Source organism: Amblyomma americanum, chromosome 4 (assembly GCF_052857255.1).
Source record: "Amblyomma americanum isolate KBUSLIRL-KWMA chromosome 4, ASM5285725v1, whole genome shotgun sequence".
Classification (NCBI taxonomy): Eukaryota; Metazoa; Arthropoda; class Arachnida; order Ixodida; family Ixodidae; genus Amblyomma; species Amblyomma americanum.
In genome coordinates, this window is record NC_135500.1 from 88,319,822 (window position 1) to 88,334,861 (window position 15,040).

Consider the following 15,040-nt stretch of genomic DNA (forward strand, 5'->3'; position numbering starts at 1 on the left):
CACCTAGCAGAAATAAGCTTCCATTAATATATCCACACTTTTTCTTCTGCCAAACGCTAGAAACAAGAGCAGGCACTTTACGAGGCATTTCTTTAGAGGCAATATTCATTAACCAGCTTTGTAAACATTGTTTATAGGTAGTAACATCAGCAACTCTTGCGTTCTTGTCGTTCCCAGTAAACGTTTACCTTTGTACATTCGTTTAACTAAATTTACTTCTATTTTAAAACCTTTACATTCCTTATTCTGTACCTACACTTTTATGGAGCGCAGCTATAATTAGAAATGAAACACAGTCGATCAGCTTCACAGCTGCGTATGTAGTTTTATTGGTGACGCAAGTATTTATTATGATTTTGCCCTCAAGACAAATATACACACTTTCGCCATCCACCTAATTACAACATAGCAAGCAGATGTCGTCGTTTGCGGATTTGGGACATCAACTGGGGTCGACGAAGCTGTTCTCAATGCTCACAAGTAGCTCCAATGCCGATTTCTGCTGTTTCGCAACAGATGGAATGGAGAAATTGACGCCCATTTTCATTATGGTTCTCTTTACAAAGTAAACTGTCAAGATAAAGTCAGTTTTTACTGTAACTGAATATGTGATGCCTGCAGCTTGGTCTTCAATATGTGCAGTAAATAATACGTTCATTTCTCTAGATAAAATGCCAGAATGTATCTTGCTGGTTACTTATTCTGTCAAGTTTAGAATCTTACCACTTCCTGCTCTTTGCGGAATACTTCGACGGACTCTTCAAGCGCTTTTTTTTCAAAACAGCTGACTCAAGACGCGTTCGCTTCCAGTCGAGGACATCCTTGGAGGCGCATTAATTTGAAAGATCAGACGGGCATTCTGGAAACTTTGATGGGATTGTGCCCGTGCGAAAGTGGTGCAGTTGCGGTGCTCTCTGTAAGCTCGTCGATGTGGGCATGGCCGGTCTCCTGGGGTGCGCGCGCGCTCTTTCGTACGTGGTAGAGATTTTAAGATGAGCGTGACAAGACCAGGGCAACCCAGTCAGCTCCGAGATTGATGGTGGTTTACCTTTGCTATACAACCATAATTTTTTTACCAGAAAACATTGTCCTTTCCAGACAAACCTAACAAGGAAAACTTGTTAAAACTAGTAAATTCGGGTTTTAAATGCTTATAAAGCCCAAATATGTAACCTATTAATTTTTTTCGTGTTGGTCCTCAGACTTCAATTTGGCACTTAAGTTGGTGTGCTTAATTTTAGGCCGTATCCGAGCTCCGCCTTCTGGACTGATGAAGACTGACTTTGCGCGTAATCTCAAACTCGGTCGTTCGTGTGCTGAGAACTTGGCGCTTCTGCAGGTTTAAACGGCCAGCAAAGGTTTCTTCATGCTTGATGGCGTCCGCCTTCCCTGCCGGGCCTGCTGTTATTGCAAGCATGTTTCGAAGGTTCTATGGTCTCATTGACAGGAAAGCCAACACAAGTTATATTCTAGGCAAATTACTCGGCGAAGCGAGCTCTTGGGTTACAGGCGGGCGATGCGTCGCGTAGCACGGTTTTGGGCCGCGCAGTGGATTTCTTCCGTAAGGCAGGGGACCCAGAACTCAAGTTCCCAATGCTACGCTCAGCACCGTGCTGGATTGTGGACTACGGTCTCTTCTGCCCCATTGCCCTTCCATTTACCCTTTGGGTTCGAATGAATTCCGGCTAACCCACTGCCCATTTCTTGCTGTTTTTGCCGTTCGCCTTTCTACGCCGCAGCGTTATTGCATCTGACCACTACTGTGCTGCTTTAGCCAAGCAGCGTATGTGTCCTGCGGCGACGCTCGTTTTCAGCGGTGCTTCGAGCCTTCTTTGTAACTTCCTTGTAACTGCCTCTGGTGCGTAAACTGGCCGCTACAGTTTTGTTCACCTTTGTCGCCGTAGAATGCTCGCCGCGGGCCCTGATTATTCACCCAGATAACCTTTGCTGCTCGCAGCGACGAGTGCATTCGCGCTGCCGTGCGGTGCACAACTGTCATCTGCACATGGTTCAAGTGCGTGCTACGCTGTCATTAATCATTAAAACGGTTAGAGTCTTATGCCTGACTATGAGGGACTGGCACTGTTATTGCATTAACTAAAACCACTTCTTTTTTCTAGGGTGCACTCGCAGAATGATGTCGAACTCGTGGACGAAAAAACGAACGCCATTTTCGCCGGCAAGGCACCAAGGCTCTCCTCGTAAAGTCTCACCACAAGGAAAAGGTGAGTGCTCTGTGAGGTTTGTGTTGATTGACGCGTTTAGTTAGATTCACAAATGTTTATTTCTTGTATAAATTCCGCCCATTAATATTCTAAAGGTGTTCGTAGTTTGTGGAAATTTATTTCTTCCAGAACTACGCAGGCGCATGTTTCCAAACTTACATACATTCGTGACTGGACTGAGCTATGTATTGCAGCATTACCTTCTCAAGGGAAGTTGACTGCTCTAAAAATAAATGCACGATGCCTGCCGCAGCTTTTGTGGCTGCGCTTATCACCTCTTTATCGTGCAGTCCTGTTCTCATAGCCTATTTGTGCTATATGCAGATTGCTAATGAGATTAAAATACACAGAAGCCTTAGCCACAAGCACATTGTTGGTTTCAGGGGCTCCTTCGAGGATGACAAGAACATCTACATAATAATGGATGTCTGCACCCAATGGTTATGATCACTCTTTATGCACAATGACTTTTTCACAGTCCTGCTTAGATTCGTCTCATGGTTTTTGAGCCTCAAGCTGCTGCCGTATATGCCAAGCAGCACTCTGCTCGATGCTTCGTACGTTCTTAGAGAGAACAAGTAGTGCCGTTATTTCTAGCTTCCAACCAATAATTACTCGTCAATTCCTACATGTAGCCTTGTTTCAAGTACGCAAGAATGGGAGTGGGCTAGTGTTACGATGTATGCAATTTATGTTTGTTGACGCGTATTACTCCGGCTTGATATTTTAACGGCGTTGTATAATAGCAGTTGTTCACGTATCCTACATTGTCACTGTGTACCGAAGCCCGCAGCAGGCACAAAGTTGGCAAGGCAAATTGGGATGGCAAAACACTTGTATCTCCTTCAAATTGCGACACCCTCCCCCGCCTCTTCTCCTTAATAGCATGCCTATACATAACATCGCTTCTGGAATACGGTCACGTGGCTGTTGTTACTACTCAGGAGATACAGTTCTTAAAGGTGACGTATCGAATATAGCGCTTCAACTGGCCACCACTTTCGTTTGTTCGGACAGAATTCTCCCGGTTCATGTTTTATCAGTCAGCTCTGGAACTGGTACTTTCTTCCTTCGGGCTTTTTTGAAAGCATTTTTCTGTAGAAGTTACCGTGTCCTTAGGATTAGCTATCCTTTCGTATTTGTTTTGCAGTCTTTGACTGGGGTGCACTGCCGCCACAAGTACCTCACTGATGCCCAGGCACGCTGATTCCTGCGCCAACCGCTGCTTGCGTGCCGGTACATGTTGCAGCAGCGGATCATACACCGTGATATAAGCTCGGCAGTTTGCTTCTCTGCGAAAATCTGGAGCCAAAAGTGCGCGACATTAGTCTCGCCACCCGGCTTGGTCACATGGGAAAACGCAAGAAGACTGTGCGGAACCCCCCACTACATTGCTCCCGATATATTGGCCAAGAAGGGGCACAGCTTTGAGGTGGACGCCAGGTCAATCGGCTGCACCCTGTGAGTGTTACACGCCATGTGTAACAGAGATATTCAAGCATTCGTCTCGTAAGGAAAGGGAAGTGGGTATTACGAGATAGAGTAAATGACTGTCACCACTCGCTTCTAGTGCAACTGCTAGGCGGTATGACTTCAAAGGTTTAGCGCTCCACTAGCTGTATTGCTGTTGACCGGAACCTGTAGCTGCCGTAGCTATGCCGTTTATCTTCTGAGTAATTGTCATAGCGTGCCATGGCGAACACACTTGAAGTGATATGCGCCATGCAACAAATGCTCATGATGGGTAAAACACCACCTGTCGTACACGGAAGCGGCCTCCGTTTCTCGCTGTGTAGCTGAGTTATTCAACGCATTAAGGCTGTAATTATAGCGTTGCAAACCAGTCGTATGCTGGGAATGAACAGAGAGGAAGCAGAGACAATTGAACCACGTAAGCTGCCTGAAGAAGGCGCATTTCTGGAACAAGACAGCTAAAGTAAACTTCAAGGTGAAAAACGTAGCGCAAAGAAACGAGGACACAGAAAGACGGACAACACACGGCGCTTGTTGTTGTGTTGTCCGTCTTTCTGTGTCCTCGTTTCTTTGCGCTACGTTTTTCACCTTGAAGTTATGAACCAACAAGCCCAAGCATATACCCTTCTGAAATATATTTCTAGTACAACGGGCCCTTTTATGTGTTCTGTGGATACTTCGACTGTCATAGCCATCATTGCTGTCGCAACCAGTCGCGCTAGGACATTCTCGTTTTGCTGCCGGAATAATCTTCTACCAGATGAGGTGAAGCGTCTCTTCGGTGGGTTTATCCCTTCACGAGGACATGGCGTCAAAAAAAAGCGCCGTGTGTTGTCCGTCTTTCTGTGTCCTCGGTTCTTTGCGCTACGTTTTTCACCTTGAAGTTATGAACCAACAAGCCCAAGCATATACCCTTCTGAAGGTAAACAACTGTGCGCATTTACTTGGTCTTGCAGTGTACGAGTAGGTAAGGAAAAACCGGGAAATTTGCAGCAGTTCGTTCCATTTGCTCGCTCATCTCTTCCGGCACAGCACTTGGCACTCGAGGTTTAGTCACTTTTGAGAAGAGCGCTGTCAGACAGGTCCGAATTGTCGTATAGATTAGGTCTTTATCTTTAGCCAATGAATGTTAGATTGTCAATAAGGAACACTTTTCACGGCCCGTATAATGTTTCAGCACTTATAAAACTGTACGAAGTAGACAGGACGAGGAAGGATTCAATGATGTCTGCGTCGTTACCTCTTCTGGTCCTGTCTTCTTCGCGCAATTTTGTAATTACTGAGTCTATGACCAGAATAGCCCAACGTCATGTGTCACTTCTGTTCATCTTCGTCTGTTCTGTCTTCGTGAACCCCCTAAGGTGTCCATGAAGCACAGCATGCATAAGAATGTTGGCATCGATATTATTGTAGCCTCTTTCGCTCTCCCTCTCTGGGTACCGCATTTCACTTTGATCCAACAATGCTACTCGCGTGCAGAACTTTTCTCCTTGCATTTAAAGCTCTGCCGGCCTCTGTGGGAGGGGGGTGCTTTTTTAAAGCAACGTCCATTTTTGTTACATACAGGTTGGAGTTCCGCGTGCTATTGGTATGCCTGTTTTGCGTAGGTTCACCTTACTCGAGGGGAATCCTTCTTTTACAGAAAATGTGGATGGCCGCGACGCCGTGACACTATTTAGATCTTCGATTAGTATAGTTTTCGGATCATGTTATGTTGTCTTGCCATTGCTCTCAGTTGCTGCGAAACGAAGGTTGTTCCCCACGTATTCCACGTTTCGAATCCAAGAGATCCGGTGTTGTGTTCGCAGTGGAACTAGTCACACTGAGTTTATGGACAGAGGAGGGGGAGGGGGCAATGAATATTCGGTTCCTCGAAAAGTTCGGGGTGGTGCTATTGAATGTTCACTTGGAGAAAATTCAGTTTTATCATGGTAACCGGGAACTCCGGCTACTGATCCGGAGTTTCCGGGTTCGTACCCGACCGCGGCGGCTGCGTTTTTATAGAGGAAGAACAATAAGGCGCCCGTGTGCTGCGCGCTGTCAGTGCACGTTAAAGATCCCCAGGTGGTCGAAATTATTTCCGGATGCCTCCACTACGGCACCTCTTCCTTCCTTTCTTCTTTCAGTCCCTCTTTATCTCTTCCCTTACGGCGTGGTTCAGGTGTCCAACGATATATGAGCAGATACTGCGCCATTTCCTTTCCCCGAAAACCAATTATTATTATATTGGTAACTGAACTGCCTTGATAAGGTCACATTGTTTTCTGGCATCGCGTCCGCAAGTTACGAAGTGCAGAGCTCGATGTGACCGCCTTTTCTTCGCTTGGAGATAGGTGAAGAGCTTCTCTTTCTGTGCCCGACCTCCAGTAAGAGCATATGCGTAACTGCAGGTCACAACCTCACATTCATGGCGCTTTTCCTTCCTCGGTTCTTAACTGTTGTTACCTCTTTCCAGAACCCCGGCCTTCGCTTCTGCGTAGTCTTGTCTGTTGACAGAGCCTCGTTTTCTCCGGTGGCAGAGCACAACCTCTGAAGAAGGCAGATGTGGATTTCTGAATGATTAAAGCGTAGTGAACAACGTGGGTGTACTCTTAGGGTAGCAAATACGAAATGGGTAACAGTGGATTGCAGTTTTTTTATTGGCGAGATCTGAGGTTCGACCTTGGCAAAGTGCCGGTGGGACAATAAGACAGAACTATGCGTGAGCAGTGCTTTGGCCGCGCATTTTCGTATATGCACCTTTTATTCAGTGTAACATATTTATGAGGAATGAACTGAAGGGAGGTTGCATTTAGGCGATGATAAGACAGGAGCCAGCTGAGTGCGCATCTGATCACTGCGCGCAACTGAAACGCGTACGTCATGCGATAAATAAAAACACTTCTGCACATAAAGCGCGAACGATGTACTAGAAACAGTGCCTAGCCGTGCTAAGAAACGGTCCACTTGTTTACGCATCTGATAACTGTACGCTTCTGCGACACACACGACAAAAGAGAAGCAACAAAGCAACACAAAGCACCCGGTCTGTGTAATTGTTTTTCTCGTGTATGTGAGTTCGAACTAATCAGAGACGTATTGTTACTGCACACGAGTTATTTTTCCCATTTTTCGTGAATCCGAAAAATTTAACTGGCCAAAAATTTGTCCAAGAAAAATGCGCCGAAACTTTGTCGACAATTCAGGAAATCTCCTAGATCAGCTTACTGTTCTGTCAGTAAACAGAAATAACACCGCGGCAAATTCTTATGACCGATTTCTCTTCACGAAGAGAAACCAGTGGTTTCAGTGACTGCTCTTTATTTCATCTCGAGGCTGACCCATGAAGTGCATGCTCCAAGGAAGCATTTAAAGGGCAACCTTCCTTACCTCTCGGTCGACTTTTGGTTTGTTTTCTTTTCACATTTATGGCTTGTCCTTATTGTTTTCGCGAAGCGTCTAGAACTCAAAGATGAGCTAAAAAGATGTCGGAGCAATTGGCGCCTTATGCGAGCACGATTATGTAATCAACGAGTTGAGCATATGGCTTATATGTGATCCTATCTCCTGGCTAAGGCTGCAGCACCTGAAAATGTCACTTAGTCAATCTTTTATTCCTTCGCACCACTGTGGATAGGATCCACGATAAAATTACTCAATATGAGGGGAGCACAATTGGTCCTTAAACAGTGCTCCGGAAATAATTTCTGCGAAATATTCTTAAACAGCCACTTAATCCACAGTTCACGGCTTGCTCGAAACGTAGCAAAATGAAAGAAACCTTGGTCATCGAAACCCCAGCAATACAAGAAGGGTCAGCATAATGGTCTGCAGTGTGGGGCCCCGCGTACGATGGCTGCAGCGGACGTGCTACTATGCTTGGCAAAGCCACAGATTGTGCGTCTGAGGAAATTCATCAAGCTGAACTGGTTTGAGGCGATGGCTCGTCGTGCTTCATCGTTGTTCCCGGTTGAGATCGCGAAAAGAGTATTTTCAGCTTCGGGCGAAATACGCACTAAGAAGCAAATCCTGAGCATACTGTGCTGTTGTACCCTGACCGTAAAGGGCACACGAACTATGAAACACGTTGTTTAAATGCTGTAAGTAGATATCACTAACGAAGTGCGGTTAGAAACCGCCGTGCCCAATGCATGAGCAGCTAATGAGCGAAATGGCGGCGAAGGGAAAGTGGACGCGGTTCTTTTAGTTCTAGCTCGTTATGCCCCCATTCCCGTGGTGTCTGCAGTTTTTCACACGACTGCTCGCATATTCCATATATCTTTCCCTTCTCTTGGTTGGCATTAATATTTACGAAAAAAGGCGCAACCACGTATGTTCACTAACTTAAAGGGACAATAAAGGGTCATGTAAAAGTAGGCAAGACTGATAGATTGTTCCTCGGGACCACTAGCGGTGTTTCTTCTACAGAGAAAGGTGGCTGCTCAGGAAACCGAAAATGAAAGTACCGAAACACTTACGTATCTGAAACCTGTGCGAAAAATGAACTGCCTCGACATCATATGTATGAAATTTTTGCAATCCGACCAATCAGAGGCGCCACGAGCAGATACCGGAAATTCGACTGAAAACATAAAGTCCACGCAATAGTGGTCACGGCGGCAAGCTGTAAGTTGCTGTAGCAGTGTGAGGAAATCTCAAATTTGTTTCGCCTGTGCCTACTGATGGCCGCGGTGTCTTTTGTCGACAGCGACCATGCCATCTACATGTACCGCCTCGCAACTCTAGAGCGTGGATTCCCGCCGGAGTTGTTCTCGGGCTCAAGTATGCGCGCAGCGTCCTGGATAGACTTACGAGTGCATCATCCTAGCCAAACGGGGCTGCTTCTCGCTGCACCATCTGTGCCATTATTTCGCGGTGAGTGCCATTATTTCGCGGTGAGTATGAGCGCTTACTGTACGAGACTTTAGACAGCAATAATTGAGTCTGGTTTCGTCCTCTTTATTTAAATAATCGAGATGTTAGGGGCGGAGACAAAAAAAAACTAACATTGGAGCTTTATTGTGCGGCTGCGCTCACGTACAATGGTTAAAGTTTTGGTACGCAAACCAACCCTTAGAGAAAAATAATACGCTTGTTATATACTTCGGGATATTTATAATGTGTTTTAAACATCTTTGGTATGCATGAATGCACTAAGAATATGCCCGAAATAGGATGCTGAAATTTTATGGTTGGTATTCGAAATATATTGAGATTTACCAAAAATACCTCACTTAAAGCATGGTTCAAGCACGTTTCAAATACGTGAAAAATTATGAATACGGTTTTAGCATCTTGTCAATATATTAAAAGTGTACTTTCGTAAAGACGAAATCAATTCGTCTGAAGTATACGTCACTTAAAACATGATTGGAACACGTTTCGAACACGCGAGTAAATATGTATACGGTTTTAATTGGAAATTGAAATTTGTGCTTTAGGGAAGGGAAATGGCGCAGTGTCTGCCTCATATATCGGCGGACAGCTGAACCACGCCGTAAGGGAAGGGATAAAGGAGAAAGAAGAAAGAGCTGCCGTAGTGGAGGGCACCGGAATAATTTCGACCACCTGTGGATCTTTAACGTGTACAGACATCGCACATCACACGGGCACCTTGGCGTTTTACCTCCATAAAAACGCCGCCGCCGTGGTCGAACTCGAGCCCTGGAACTCCGTATCAGTAGCCGAGCGCTCTAACCACTGAGCCTCCGCGGCTGCTTCAATACTGTCATATCCATCTATATGAACCCCCCGTGTAGAACCTACCCAGTGTAGTTAATATTTTTAATGTATTTTTTTTGGTACACCTAAATGTATTAAACGCATATCTTTAATATATTTTTAGCTATTTATTATATATTTTTATTAAGTGTTTAATGTATTATTTGTATATTTTAGTGTATTTTTAATGTATTTAAAATATATATTTGTATATATTTAATATATAATAAATATACAAAGTGAACACAACTGTTTTTTGATGCATTTCTGAGAAACTTCAAAATATAAATCCTAACATATTTAGAAAGCATTCGTATTGCAAGTTAAGCAAAGGAACAAAATATATAAAATGAACACGAAATAATAAATATGTTCGAAATGGACTTGTAGCACGGCTTTTTTTTGGTGAGGGAACACATTCTCCTATACATTGGCAACAAAAAAACAAAGTAATTTCACTTGAGGAGGTAATGAGCGAGATACCGTTTACAGAAAAATAAAAGCAAAATGCACAGAAACATCGACCGAGTAAATTGAGACACAAGAAGTTGAGATTAACACAAGGACTTCAGTAATGATGGAAAAACGATTATGAGCATTTGGGGTCCGTAATTAGTCCTTATCTGTGAAATGAACATCCTTCGTGATTTCGTATGGCATGAGCCCACTTCTTAAGGAAATGACGATGGATATTGTTTTTTTTATACCACTTTAACTAAACTGGTCTAGTTGTGCCGTCATGATGGATGTTAGAAATACTTCTTATAGCTCTTTTCTGTATTATATTCTGCCTGTTAAAAATGTGTGGTACTTCCCCGGAGAGTAAAACAGTAGTTAAAGACGGAAGCAAACATTGAAATAAACAAAATTAGTTTACAGTTTTGCGGAAGAAAACACCGCAGTTTCCTTGAAGTACCAACTATTTTTGGTATTGCCACAGTGTTAGCCATTTACTGGCACCGCCATGCGGTGGGACAGCACCCGCTGGTCTTCTTTGTCTTCACCGGCTCGTGCGTTCGTTCGCTGAGTGCGTCTGCCTGGCTGGTCCTGGAATGCCCTTCTGCTCTTTCTGCCGGCTTTCGGTGACATTTTGGTGGAGGTGCGGGATGTTTCCCAATGCACGAAGAGCTCCCAGAAACTCCGATGACGCCCAGCCACACCCAGTGAACACGACACCTGTCCACAAGGCAAGCCGCCGCCTACGAGACTCAAATTCTGAGTTCCGACCCCTGGCGGCACGACCCCGCGCAATAACGTCCACTTCGACAAGTCAGACCACCCAGAATGCCGTCAGTTCCCCACCGCTGCTTCTTCATGTGCCTCGCTCTCCCACCTCAATTCATGGCGACAAGTTCGAAGACGCGGAAAACTGGTTGGCCAGCTACGACCGAGTCGCTTGGTTTAACCTGTGGTCAGAGGACCGCAAGCTACGCAATGACTATTTTGCCCTGGAAGACACCGCCAAGACGTGGTTTGAAGACCACGAATCCGCTATCCCCACATGGCAAGACTTCCGGCGACAGTTGCTCGACACCTTCGGCAGCAAAGAACGGAAGGAGCGAGCTGATGTCACCCTGCAGTTTCGAGCGCAGCGGCCAAATGAGAGCGTCGCCATGTTCGTAGAAGACATGACGCGGCTCTTCAACCGCACAGATCCTACCATGTCGGAAACGAAGAAGGTCCGACATCTTATGCGAGGAGTGAAAGAGCAGCTTTTCGTAGGACTCGTGCGCAACCCTCCTAGCACAGTGGCTGACTTTGCTCGGGAGGCGTCGAGCATGGAGCGCACCTTGAAGCATAGGTTCGCGCATTACGGCCGTCCGGCGAATATAACTGCTATGGACGCAAACATGCCGCTGTCCGGCACCGAGAGTGAAGCCCTCCGTTAGCTTGTCAGGAGCATTGTGCGTGAGGAGCTACAGAAGCTTCGCCCTGTCGAGCAACACCCGGGGGTCGGAGCCATCTCGGATGTCATTCCCGACGAAGTCCGTCGAGCGGTGCAGCCAATGGCCTGTCCCCAACGGCTGCCTGAGCCGTATGTCATGACGTACAGTGAAGCATTGCGCAGTTTTGCGCCAGCACCACCGGCGTTTTACTGCCCTGCTCCTTCTGCGCCGCATCAACGCTCTTTAACTTCGACTGCCCTCTCCGACGCGCGACCACCCCTCAGCAAAGCACACGCGTGGCGCACATCGAACAACCGGCCACTGTGCTGCCACTGCGGTGAAGCCGGCCACATATTGTGCCACTGCCCGTATCGTCGGATGGGCCTGCGAGGGTTTTCACCAGATGCACCCCGGCCACGCTATGGTGAACGACCCCATGACATCGAGCAGTACCTGTCGGCCAGCGTCCCCCCTGCGCCTTCGCCACAGTGCCTGTCCAGGTCGCCGTCGCCCCGTCGGTTCTCTACCCCAGGTCGGCAGCCGTCCATTCGGCAGGCCCGCAGTCCACGCCTGGAAAACTGAAGACGGCGACCTCTGGGGGTATGGCCGCCGTTGCTCTGCAATTCGAACAAGATCCTCCGCTCCCCGACATGACCCTTCAACACGATCTTCCGCTGCTCCGACCCCTTCCGACGCCCAGAACAGCCTCAGCTCGACGCCCCATTTCTACGAACACCTCGACACTCCTCTTCGGAACCATCCACTGCACGCGTTCCAGAAAATGACGTTGTTTCAGCCGAAATACCTGTCCTCGCTGACAACCACCATGTGAATGCCCTCGTCGATACCGGCGCAGATTTCTCAGTTATGAGCCGTGGTCTTGCTACCCTCTTGCGAAAAGTGCTGACACCTTGGCACAGAACACAAATTCGGACCGCTGGCGGTCACGTGGTGATGCCGCTCGGCGTCTGCACCGCTAGGATGGAGATTCGCGGTATAACCTTTACTGGTTCCTTCGCTATGCTGGCTGAGTGCTCCAAGGACCTGAACCTCGGTCTCGGTTTTCTTCGAGAAAATGGGGCTGCATCGACCTTGGCGAACTCGTGACATTCTCCGCCCTATGTACAGTAGCCGACAGCAGTGCGCCAGGAAACCCTTTTTTAGCGTGTCCAGCGACCACGTCACTCTACCACTGCGTGCCAGCTTATTTGTTACGGTGGACTGCGACAACCCCCGCGCGTCCAACGGCATCGAATATGCAAACTTGTCTTTACTGCTGAGCCCACAAGTCTGCATCGCACGGCGTGCCGTTGCCTTGCAGAACCAGTGAACTGAAATTCTGGTTACGAACTTTAGCGCAGAATACCGCCACTTGGCGAAAAGTATAGCCATCGCCTATTTCGATGAAATTCGCGAGCCCGCCACCCACTGCGCGTTGTCAACTTCCAGGGACACCCCTCCAGGACGACCTAGTCTGAGAGTTAAGGCTGACGTGAACCCTGATTTGAACGCTGATCAGCATCGCCGCTTGCAAACCATCCTTGACTCTTTTCATGACTGCTTTGCGACCACCTCTAATGTCAGGCAGACGTCCATAACGAAACATCGCATCATAGTTGATGACAGTGAGTGGCCTATTCGCCAACACCCCTATCGAGTGTCGTAGGCAAAGTGAGGCGATACGACTGCAGGTGGACGAATTACTCCAGGATGATGTCATACAGCCGTCTACAAGCCCATGGGCTTCGCCCGTTGTGCTGGTCGCCAAAAAGGACGGGACACTGAGATTTTTTGTCGCTATCGAAGATTTAACAAAATTACCAAAAAGGACGTTTACCCGTTACCTCGACTCGATGACTCTTTAGACCGGCTGCGTCATGCCCGCTAGTTTTCTTCTCTTGACCTCCGCACTGGGTACTGGCAGATTGAGGTAGACGAAGGGGACCGCGAGACGACAGCGTTCGTTGCTCCTGACGGGTTGTACGAGTTCAAGATTCTCCCCTTCGGCTTGTTTTCCGCTCCTGCCACCTTTCAAAGAATGATGGACACTGTCCTCGTTGGCCTCAAATGGCAGTCCTGCCTCGTCTACCTTAATGATGTCATTTTTTCTGCCACCTACGAGGAGCATCTCAAGTGCTTGAGTGCAGTACCGGAGGCCATACGATCGGCCGGCCTCTCGCTCAAACCAGAGAAATGTCACTTTGCGTTCCTACGGCTGAAGTTCCTGGGTCATATCGTGAGCGCTGAAGGTGTTAGCCCTGACCCTGACAAGACGGCTGCCGTTTCTGCGTTTCCTACCCCCACTGATAAGCGTGCTATGCGCCGTTTTTTGGGTCTCTGCGCCTATTACCGACGTTTTGTGCGAGACTTCTCCCGACTAGCCGAGCATCTAACTCGCTTGACAAAGGACGACCAACCTTTCATCTGGGCCCAAGAACAGCAGACGGACTTCGATGACCTCAAGAACCGCCTCCAAACTACGCCCATTCTTGGCCACTTCAACGAGAAGGCGGACAAGGAACTACACACCGATGCCAGCAACGTTGGTCTAGGTGCCATCCCCGTTCAGTGGCAAGATGTTGAGCGCGTGATTGCTTATGCAAGCCGCAATCTGTCTCCATCAGAAGCGAATTATTCTAACACGGAATAGGAGTGCCTTGCTGTCGTTTGGGTGGTAACGAAATTTCGCCCATACTTGCACGGTCGCTTATTTCGAATCGTGAGCGATCACCACTCGCTTTGTTGGCTCACGAACATTAAAGACCCATCGGGGAGGCTGGCGCGATAGAGTCTCCGCTTGCAAGAATTCGATGTTACCATTGTGTACAAGTCTGGCAACAAACACAGCGACGCAGACTGCCTGTCCCGTGCTCTTCTCCCGTACACCATTGCTGACAAGGAAGACGATCCCGCTTTTCTTTACACTTTAACCACGTCCGTCCTTGCTCAACAACAGCGAGATGACGCCGATCTACGACCCCTCATAGAGTACCTCGAAGGTCGCACCTCGTCGCCGCCCCGTTTCTTCACACGCTGGCTATCATCGTTCTGCTTGTGCGGTGGCATCCTCTACAAGAGAAACTATGATCCCACGGACACTCCGTACCTGTTCATGGTCCCAGTGGTGCTTCGAGACGAAGTTCTGCACGCATGCTACGACGACCTTTCTTCCGGCCACCTCGGCTTTTCTCGCACGTTGGCGCGGATACGGCAGAAGTATTACTGGCCCCGGCTTGCTACAGTTGTCCAGCACTACGTGAAGTCTTGCCGCGAGCGCCAACGTCGCAAGACACACATGTGAAGCCGGCCGGCCTATTGATACTCATTGATCTGCCTCGAATCCCTTTCCACCAGGTCAGCATGGACTTGCTGGGACCATTTCTAACATCATCAATGGGCGACAGGTACATTGTAGTTGCCACCAACTACCTGACCCGCTATTGTGAGACGAAATCCCTTCCCTGCGGCACCGCTATCGAAATTGCGAACTTTTTCATCTTTAACATTGTCCTCAGTCACGGTGCCCCTGCAGTCGTTTTAAATGATCGAGGCACGGCTTTTACATCAGCCCTTACTAAGGAAGTTATGCGTGTCAGTGGCACCAGTCACCGTCAAACCATTGCCTACCGTCCTCAAACAAATGGACTGACTGAGCGACTCAATAAGATCATTGCCGACATGCTTTCTATGTACGTCGACGCCGGCCATAAGAACTGGGACCAGATCTTGCCTTAAGTCACGTTCGCATATAATAAC

At 47.7% G+C, this 15,040-nt stretch overlaps 1 protein-coding gene across 1 annotated transcript in view; it reads right to left on the reverse strand.

The window, feature by feature from the left end:
- The window catches only part of LOC144128115 (uncharacterized), a 535,742-nt gene that overhangs the window by 80,566 nt on the left and 440,136 nt on the right, over positions 1–15,040 (reverse strand). The gene's annotated exons all lie outside the window — the stretch shown is intronic.